This window comes from Ctenopharyngodon idella, chromosome 24, assembly GCF_019924925.1.
Source record: "Ctenopharyngodon idella isolate HZGC_01 chromosome 24, HZGC01, whole genome shotgun sequence".
Taxonomy (NCBI): domain Eukaryota; kingdom Metazoa; phylum Chordata; class Actinopteri; order Cypriniformes; family Xenocyprididae; genus Ctenopharyngodon; species Ctenopharyngodon idella.
This window is the reverse complement of record NC_067243.1, coordinates 19215089-19225653: the sequence shown is the minus strand read 5'-3', so window position 1 is coordinate 19225653 and position 10565 is coordinate 19215089.

Genomic DNA, 10565 nt, shown 5'->3' with positions numbered 1-10565 from the left:
ATTCATTATTTAAAATATTATTATTATTATTATTATTACTTAAAACTACTGACTATTTAAATTACAAGTTAATAATAAAACAATTATTTAAAATATTTTACAATCATATTTAAAAATTATTTATCCATAACATAATTTTGTTAATATTATTTTTATGTTGTTTACCATTTAAAATATTGTCACTGATATTCAAATAATATATAATAATATGTAAATTATTAATTTGTAATATTAATATTAGTTTTGTTATTTAAAACAATAAGTTATTTTAAATTTCTCTTGAAAAGATTTGATGGAACGCTTTGAACAGCTTATTTATTAAGCAAATTAAATTCAAATTACATCAGCAATATCTAATTAGATCAATATTTATACTTTAAATGGTGCAACTGTCCTGACAAGACAGTCTAGGCTGGCCAAAACCGATTCGCTCCAGTTGTCTAGTGTCTAGTTATGAAGATCAGTTACATCTTCATGTCATACTGGATGGCCGTCCAGCCATTTGTGATAAATGATGCTTGAAAAGCACTTAGATCAGTCACCGTTAAAAATCTGGCTGCGAGACCACTGGTACAACTTCATTTCCAAGGGTTAATATGACATGCCCTCTCCAAAACAATGAGAGTTTAAGCACATTTTCCTGTCACTCCAGAACCTTGGCTCTTTGATGAAGTGATTGATGGGGCAGGTTGAAGCAGATACGTTATACGGACACATACATCTTGATGTGATTATTTTTGTGGCCCCATAATTCAGCGAGAGCATGTCATATATTTAGGTCTTCCCATGATAACACTCTCTGGCAAACCATTTAATGACAATGGACAGGCCCGGCGTCGCTGCTAATACTATCCATTATCTGTTTAGAACAGAAAAAAATTATTTATTCACCCTCATGTTGTTCCATTGGGAGATTATCAGTGAATAAGAACTTACATTTAAGCCTGTTCCTCATGGTCATATGACTTAAGAAGTGTTCCTATTAAGTTATGGAAGCCATATTTTTTGGAAGCCAATGGGTGCCATCAACTGTCTTGTTACCAACATTCTTCAAAATATCTTCTCTGGAATAACAAGAGAGTGAGTAAATGATCACACAATTTTTATTTTTATGTGAACTATTACTTTAAGGGAACATTCCATTTTATAATTTTGCAAACATTACAATTGGAACATTACTTTTGAATGAACATTATGAAACATGTACAACCCGAATTCCGGAAATGAAAACTAAAAGACTTTCAAATCACATTAAGCCAATATTTTATTCACAATAGAACATAGATAACATAACAAATGTTTAAACTAAGAAATTTTACAATTTTAGGCACAAAATGAGCTAATTTCAAATTTGATGCCTGCTACAGGTCTCAAAATAGTTGTGACAGGGGCATGTTTACCATGGTGTAGCATCTCCTCTTCTTTTCAAAACAGTTTGAAGATGTCTGGGCATCGAGGTTATGAGTTTCTGGAGTTTTGGTGTTGGAATTTAGTCCCATTCTTGCTTGATATAGGTTTCCAGCTGCTAAAGAGTTTGTGGTCATCTTTGACATATTTTTCTCTATAGGTGAAAGATCTGGACTGCAGGCAGGCCAATTCAGCACACAGACTCTTCTACGATGAAGCCATGCTGTTGTAATAGCTGCAGTATGTGGTTTTGCATTGTCCTGCTGAAATACACAAGGCCTTCCCTGAAATAGACATCATCTGGAGGGGAACATACGTTGCTCTAAAACCTTTATATACCTTTCAACATTCATAGTGCCTTCCAAAACATGCAAGCTGCCCACACCGTATGCACTTATGCAACCCCATACCACCAGAGATGCTGGCTTTTGAACTGAACGCTGGTAACATGCTGGAAGGTCTCCCTCCTCTTTAGCCCAGAGGACACGGCGTCTGTGATTTCCAACAAGAATGTCAAATTTGGACTCGTCTGACCATAGAACACTTTTCCACTTTGAAACAGTCCATTTTAAATGAGCCTTGGCCCACAGGACACGACGGCGCTTCTGGACCATGTTCACATATGGCTTCCTTTTTGCATGATAGAGCTTTAGTTGGCATCTGCAGATGGCACGGCGGATTGTGTTTACCGACAGTGGTTTCTGGAAGCATTCCTGGCCCCATTTAGTAATGTCATTGACATCCCAACATTTACGGAATTCGGGTTGTAGTAACTTTTTTTTTTTTTTTTTTTTTAAAGAGTTAGACGAACTAAAATGTTTCAGAAAAAATTCAGTAAATGTTATTGTTTTTGCCTAACATTTTTAAACACCAGATAACTTTGAATGAACATTCTAACGTTACAGGAAGAACGTTTGTTCAAAACTTTGAGAAAACCTTGCCATAAGTTCTCAGAATGTTTCCTGTTAGCTTGGTTTGAGTCCTTTCAGGAGCTAAATTACATTTTTGGCCTTTTTTTGAGTTTGACAGACATAGCTCCCATTAACTATGGTCTACTTTTGTAGCACCATAGTTTGGATCAACATGAGGGTACGTATGAAGTATTTACCTTTTTGTATTTCTTTAATACTTAAAATTTAAAAACGATGAATACAAAGCTGTTTACAAATAGAAAACTCCCTAAAATAAAGTAAATAAAAGCTATATGTGCACACGAGTGCAGCAAATGTGAGTTAATATGTGACTTCAGAGGTCGTCTGGTTTGTTCCATCCATTTCTCAGTCAAATTTTCTTTCCCCCCCCCATCATCCATGCCTAAAGCAGGAGGAATGGTGTCTGGAGAAAGTCTATCCTCCACAAAAAAGGAGAAATATTGTCTTTTAACAGCCACATGAAAGGAGAGATGCTGTGAGCCACTTTAACACGACAGAATAGCCTGCAGGGATTTAAACAGAGCGAGAACTGTCTCAGGCAGATATGGATGCTGTCACGTACACCGCGCAAACTCACCGTTTATGTGGGGATTATAAGCAAATAGTTATTATTTTCATGAAATGGAGCATTTCCATTCTAACTAGGGCTAGGAATGTTAAAATATTGAAAAATCTATTAAACATTAAATGTTGAATACTTGCTACATCTGTCTCCAGCTAATTGAGTTGCTACCAAGAATGTTAGGACTCAGGAGAATAATTTGTCAGTGCAAAAACATCGAATGGTCCAATTTATTGCTTGCTGCAGGCTGCAGAGTTCCAACTGGCTTTGATCAACCTTTTTAGGTCAGTATCACTTGAAATAGAGAGAGGTCTCAGTAACCACAGAGAAAATATTTCATCTTTTTCCTCTCTTTTCTTTTAAAAAAAGAAAGGGGGAAGTATTTTTGTAGTCGTCTGGTTGGTTGTGAGGGAGATGCTAAATTCTTTATGGGACAGGAAAACCGGGATAGCGAGGTAGTTACTTGCCGATTCGTCTGTGTTGTTTATTTGCCGGTATGCACCGGTAATCGGTTAAACATTTATGATAGCGAACGCAATTATAAGTTTAGCTGCAACACCATCAGATTCTGTCCCCTGCTATAGATCAATGGATCGACGGTTGTCAATAGGCCTTTCCCACACAGCTCAAACAGAGCTTGTGCTTATATCCTGAGAATTTTGAAGTCAAAGCAAGGAAACATCAAACGGGAAGCACTGACAGCTTGCGCGTCCGAGTTGCGTTTCTGACAGACAGACAAACCGCTGTGATGGATGGGAACAAACGTTGCTTTTTTCTTGTTTTTTCCCCAAATCTTGTTCATAGGGGCTTTGTTCATTTCCTATGTATTTATATTTAATTTTGCTTTGCATTTGCCATGTCAAGCCCCTAAAATAACTACAATTTATGATGAACCAATATTATGAGGATAATATTCCATTGACGATAACTGTCAAAAGGGATTTCTGTATTCTAAAAAGTGAAAATGAAATCATTTGTAATTCACAGCATTCGTATCAGTAAACATTTAATCAGCAAGTCTTTTTTAAATTTTTCGAACTTTTTTTTTACAATTTAAAAAAGTAGCCTATAGTTATTTTCGACGTAAACTGAATTAAACAAATAATGAGCGCTAAATATCAATACAATTGCGACTGATATTGCTTTCATTCAACGCTTAAGTGATGTTAACATCAGTTGACTTATATTTTTCTCACGATATGCTAGAAATGTTGTAGGCTATATTTTACTCCAAGCGAAAATAGTTCCAAGTGACCAAGTTCCAAGTTTACCAATGCTTCTAAGTGATGTTTCATTCCTGAATGGATCAGTAATTTTAAACAAATCTGTTGAATGATGAATGATTCAATGGTTCATTCACATTCACTCGCTTTGTTCCCTAATGAATCAGTGGTTTTGAATGAACCGGTTGAATGAATGATTTAATGAAACGGTAACAAAGACAAGTCACTTCTTTTCGTCATGTAGCCTACTGGAGTAACAACGTAATGCAGACTTATTTAAAGACAATTTTTATAACCACAAATTTATGCTTTCAAATAAAATGCTAGTTGTTATATTACTGTCTTATCTATTATAATGGCACTTATTGAAATGCTAGAAACAGTTCATTCATCACTTTAGGGTACAAGACACAGTCCATTGTTCTCCATTGTTAACCTTGAAGATGTGTCGAGATGCCATCTTTTCCAGGCTTCTGCCCTGTTCCCATTCATTATCACTCAGAACGATCCCTTAGGTCACAGGGCCAGAGATTTTAATCACGGGGGCCATAAATGGAAAAATTAAAGAGTGCATTTATAAAACGCTGAATGTGTAAAATGAAGTTTTTGGATGGCAAAGCTGCAGCAGTCTGCTCTGGTCGTTAGTTTTGTAAAAGTGAAGCCAGGTCATCTATCTGGGCCATGTGCAGCCGTCTTTAAGATGCAAACACTACTATTATTCTGCTTTATGAGCTTGTCTGAAAATACTACACTGTAATGTGCAATGCCACACTTCACCTTAGTAGTAAAATCTGACTTAAGGTTTATATCTGGCCTGGGCTGTAAATTACAGTAAGATTCAGTGTTATGGTAAAAGGAACAATCACTTGATCCTCTGCAGCCACCGTAGAACAGCAGCACTGAACATGGCTCTTGACATATTAAGGAAGTAAAAAAACATATAGCAATTAATTTACAGTAAATTCTCAATTTAAATAGTAGTTAATATTATAGTTTACCAAATATAGGTATTCTTTATAAAGCTGTCTTTGTATTAGTTCTGTTTTTGATATTATAATATTATTATTGAAAATATAAATATTATAATAATATAAAATATACTAATATAATATTAATATAACATGTCCATTTATTCACTTAATGTATTAAAAAAAAATGCTGTAATAAACAGAATAATGTACAATCAGCTGGTAACTATAACAAAATAAACTTTATTTTGCAATCATGACCAGCTAACTTTACATTTTTCCTTGTACTTAACATACTATTATTTTTATATACAGAGTCAAAATGACAGCAATATATCTGTTCTTTCATAAAATTAAGCACAGTATCCACAGACGGATGATTCTTGAAATAAGGATGGAGGATAAGCTGAGGCGTATGCGCGCTAGAGGGCCTCGATTTTACGCGAGAGCCATGACCACGCTAACAAAACGTGAAGGGCTGTCCTCCTCATGGGGCCGAGACACCCACCCCTGCGTAGGGAAATAAACGCGCTCACTCCGGGCCGCCCCGCACATCAGTCACGGAGGTAATGATCTCCGACTGCGGACAGGGTTACAGCGACGGCTCCGATCGCTCGTGGCCCCACCGGCAGCACGGGCCCCCAGATACAGCACGCTGTCAGCAGATAGACGCGCTCTGATGTATGGGCCGTGTAGGTCACTGAGATTAGTGTCACAACCTTCAGTACGATTTATAATGGAGTTTAACATGGGTGTCATTGCATTACTTTTGTCAAGGGCCAGTGCAGGACAGTTATGTGCAATGATTAGAGTAAATAAAAAATCAATCCAGGTTTTGATGACCTGTAAAAGAGACGGTTTCAGACATTAAAATCATTTTTTAGCTTCTAGAATGCCAATAAATATATAAATAGTGTACAAAACTGAATATTGAGTTATTATTTACTCACCCAAACATGTATAACCTTCTTTCTTCTGTGGAACACAAATGGAGATGTTTTGACAAATGTTCATGCTGCTCTTTTCCATATAATGAAAGTGGATGGGGACTGTAAAGCTTCAAAAATGACAAAAAAAAAAAAAAAAAAAAAACTGCATACACTCTTAAAACTAAATTTTCTTTATTGGCATCGATGGTTCCATTAAGAACCTTTAACATCCACAGAACATTTCCATTTCTTCTCGTTTGCAAAAGAAGTCAATACTACTCACATGCAGTATCACACATGCAGAGAGCTCTTCCACTTAATTATTTTGTAGTATGATAATTAACCAATTCACTATGCACGACCAATTCTCAAAGGCGTCTTTGAACTAATTGTTCTCATTGACTCAATTAATTATTTGTTTGCTGATTTAATTATTTTCAGATCTGGAAAAATGGAAATTAAACAAGAGGCCAATGACTGTTGCCAGAAAATAAAAACTCAAAAAACAAGACCATACAAATGATGCACTTACCAACTCTTTCTAAAGAGGAAAAAAACAAAAAAAAAACACATCAAAATAAAAACATTTATAGCTCTCTCGAATTTGATTGCCAAGGCAATATATTGAATTTTAAGATACATAATATGGTGCCACATCAATCTTTGGGTTAAAAGAATAAGAAAAAAATCTTTACTTGTGTTATATATGAAAAATATTTGACTGAAGTACTTTAGTCGTTTAGGAAATAAAAATTCTCAATTTAATGCGAATTGAAGAAAAAAAATTCTCTAAATTCACTTGTTTGCTCTTTTATATAATCTTATTCTATTAATTCTGCTTATTCCAGTAACACTCTTTACAATATTCTATAAAGAATATATTGTGTATTCAGTGTATATAATGTATATTACAGTGACTTGCAATGCAAAATTGGGTAACAGCTAACGGGACTGTTCAGTTTAGATGGCAGGGAGAAAATAATGCAAATAATAAAATGCTACAAACCATATAATCATGCAAATAAATTGGTTTATAAACTTTAAAAAGGATCTGGATATGCTTCCACATATTGTAAATGACACGACCTCATTTTCAAACATAAAAAGGTCAATTACCCAGTTCAGCCTGCATCATGTTAATAATTTGGCATATTATTTGGTCTATATTTATTGTAATATTATAACATAAATTTGATTGTAACAATATACTGTGTTGGTTTGCCATTTTTACTCTACAAAATCTACTTGAAGTAGGCTTAAATGTGAATTATTACACTGATTCTGTTTAAAATTTGGACTTTTATCTGGAAATAGCGGAAAAATTTCAAATATTGTTGTTAGTGTTGTTGTTAAAAGCAGCTTGAATCCTTACACTCTTCATATTTGTCCTCTTAAGGTGAAGGCCGGTGTCTTGACAAAAAAAAATGCTATCAGATTGTGCTAACAACACTATATTTGCATTGTTTTAAGGGTAGGGTTAGGGTTTGGACACTAATAAAGCCTCAAACCACATTACACCACCTGAATGTTATGTTAGTAGCACAATCTGATTGGTAGCCTAGCATTTTTCCTTGTCGAACAAATCTTCAGAACACCGTCCTCTGGCATAAAACATCACCTCTTCTCGTCAATGCCAGTGTCCTGCCCTCCACTTGTACCAGACCAGTCGACACATTAAATTGTGACTAGCCCATGGCATCCATCCAACCGCTCTCAACAAAAAGCTAATATTCCCCTGCAACGCGCCAACCCTCGTACACTGACCGTGCCCCCGTAACGACGGGCATATGGAAAACAAATCGCCGAGGCCGGGATCAGACACCACGCGGATGTTTAAGGCCTCGTGGCAGCCGCTTTTTTTCTCCACCCGACAACTCCCACTATTATTTATCACGCTGTTTTAAATGTTTTTCTCATTTGTTTCCGTTAAATATTTCATCGTCCCTTAAATATTCATTTAACTACTTCTGCTTTTGAATTTTTTTACCAGTTTCTCTTTCTCCACGCGTCTTTCTCGGGCTCAGCGATCATAAATAATTATGTATGTGCTCCTAGAAACAGACTGCATAAATCATGCACATGAATTCTTTTTTTGTCTTTTCTCATTAAGACGTGTACTTCAACTAGCCTAAACACTTCCCACTGCCCCACTTGTGGAAATTGGATGCTGTATCCCTCAATATAATCGCTTAAATTGGTTATAGCCTCTTGGTATTACACTGAAAAGTGCCTTTTAATTCCTTTTGTTACCTTTATATGCGGTCATCTTGAATGATGCGTTGTTAGCGCAACCGTTAGTGCGATTTAAACTCTTGCTAACTTGTAAACATTTAGGCAATTATCTTTTCGCAAAACCAAAGCGCGGGCTTTCTCGCCCTGAGTGGCTCTTTCATGCCAGCCGAAGCAGGGAAATATGTTTGCTTAATAGCTTCCTTGTTATGTCCTCATAAATTAAGAAGTCACTTCATCTCGTCGAGCTCCACAAGAGGAAAACATCAAACATCTCTGTGCGGAACTCGCGCCCCGACTCAGGAAAAAGAAAGTTTGCTTTTGAAACATTCACAACACTGACTGAGAGAAAGGGAATCATATTCACCCCGGATGTCAACGGAATCAAATCCCGCTGAACACACATCTGTTTCTCAAGCATGATCACACACAGGTTTCCAAATGTTTGAGGAGGGGAGAGGTTATTTGTGAGGAATGAGCATATTTGAGCTCATTTGCATACAAGCAAATCAATATTTTATTCTTCCCACTAGTTCCTGTAATGTATTTTACTCTTGTAACACCATCCTTTGGATGTTAGCAAATATCTCAGTCCATCTGTATGGAGAAAATAAGACATTTTAATATCAGACAACAAACATTGATAATTAGAAAGGAGAAAAACCATATAACATCTTGTTTGCAACCTATTTAATGTGTTATTAAGCAAATTTACTTTAGTTAATGAGAAATCCACGACTAACCATCACATCCAGGATAATTCTGATAGTACAGATATGCACTTTTTTGTGCACAAATTCACACATCAAAGTCAGCATCTGCTCTTTATTTGTGTATAACGCCTGCACGGAGCCTCGGCAAACATTTCAGCGAGCAGAAACAAAAAGGTACTGTAAACTTTGAATATTATGGGATTATCTGTTACTTAATGAGGCCGTTCGATCAGACAGAGCAAATAGCAGTATGTTAATTAGTGATTATACTCAATGATCCTGAGCACACATCGCAGATATCTGTGGTACATTTATCAGTCTCTCATAGCCAGAAGCAACCAAGACATTATGCAGCATCCACATCCGGAGATATATTAATATGATGCTTCAATGAAAATCAGTCCAATTTAAGAAAATATCTTGGGTACAATATTTTTTAATGTGACTACTTTGCATTTTAGATATAAGCTCTGTAAATTTTCTTTGTTCTGTCACAAAATTAGTGAAAGCTCAGAGTCCTCTCTCATTTGCATACGCTAATTGCTCGTTCTCATCATGCAGTATGAAGTAACCTCATTTGATAATAAGACAAGACCAATAAATCATGGACTTCATCATTAAATGAATCATTTCCTGGGGGAATATTGATTGTTTTATCTAATTGTTTTTGTTATGTTAAAAAAAAAAGTAAAATATTTGTACACCTATGCCATTTATAAGCTATTATAAACAAGTTATAATTATTTGAATAATTAGTTTATAATAAAGGTTTTTGTATTAATGGTTTTAGCTCATAATAATTGCTCATTTTGAAATGGACATAGTGATTTTCAGTGGTTCAGTTTGAAAAATATTCTCATAATATTCTATATTGACAAAAAATTCTGGCATTTCAAAATAATTTCAGATATTTACACACACACACACACACACACACACACATATATATATATATATATATATATACACATACACACACACACACACACACACAATTATTTTACTTGATAAGATTTAAGCTTATACAGCTATGATTGAATTATTGAAAAAAACATCTGTTAAAGCAAGTCATCACCATTTTAGAGTTTATATATATATATAATTAAATGTGTGTGTGTGTGTGTGTGTGTGTGTGTGATAAAAGTCAATGTTGTTTGCTCTTGAAAACTACAGACTGATAAAAGAAGTCTCTAGTAATCAAATAAGTAAAAACAGTCTTATAAATATTACCTTTGTCCAAATTTTGGAGGCACCAAAAATGGGAAAAAATATCTTGGATATTTTCTTTTTACTAAACCTCCACGTACTGACACGGAGTAGCTATAAAAACATTCATCTAAAATAAATCATGTTACTCTAATATAGTGGGATTGTTGACACCGAATCACTAATATTAAATTATTAGCGAGGTCCTTCTAATATAGTGTTCTGCTGCCATCTAGTGTATTACCATTGAATAATCAATACTTGACAGCCTTATGTTATGACGCTCATTCTCTATTCGACTGATTAGGTCACACTGTCCACTGGCGGTTGCATATGAGGTTTTATTAACTAGTCTATGCGAAATTTTCGAAACAAACAAACAAGCATTTCCTCCAA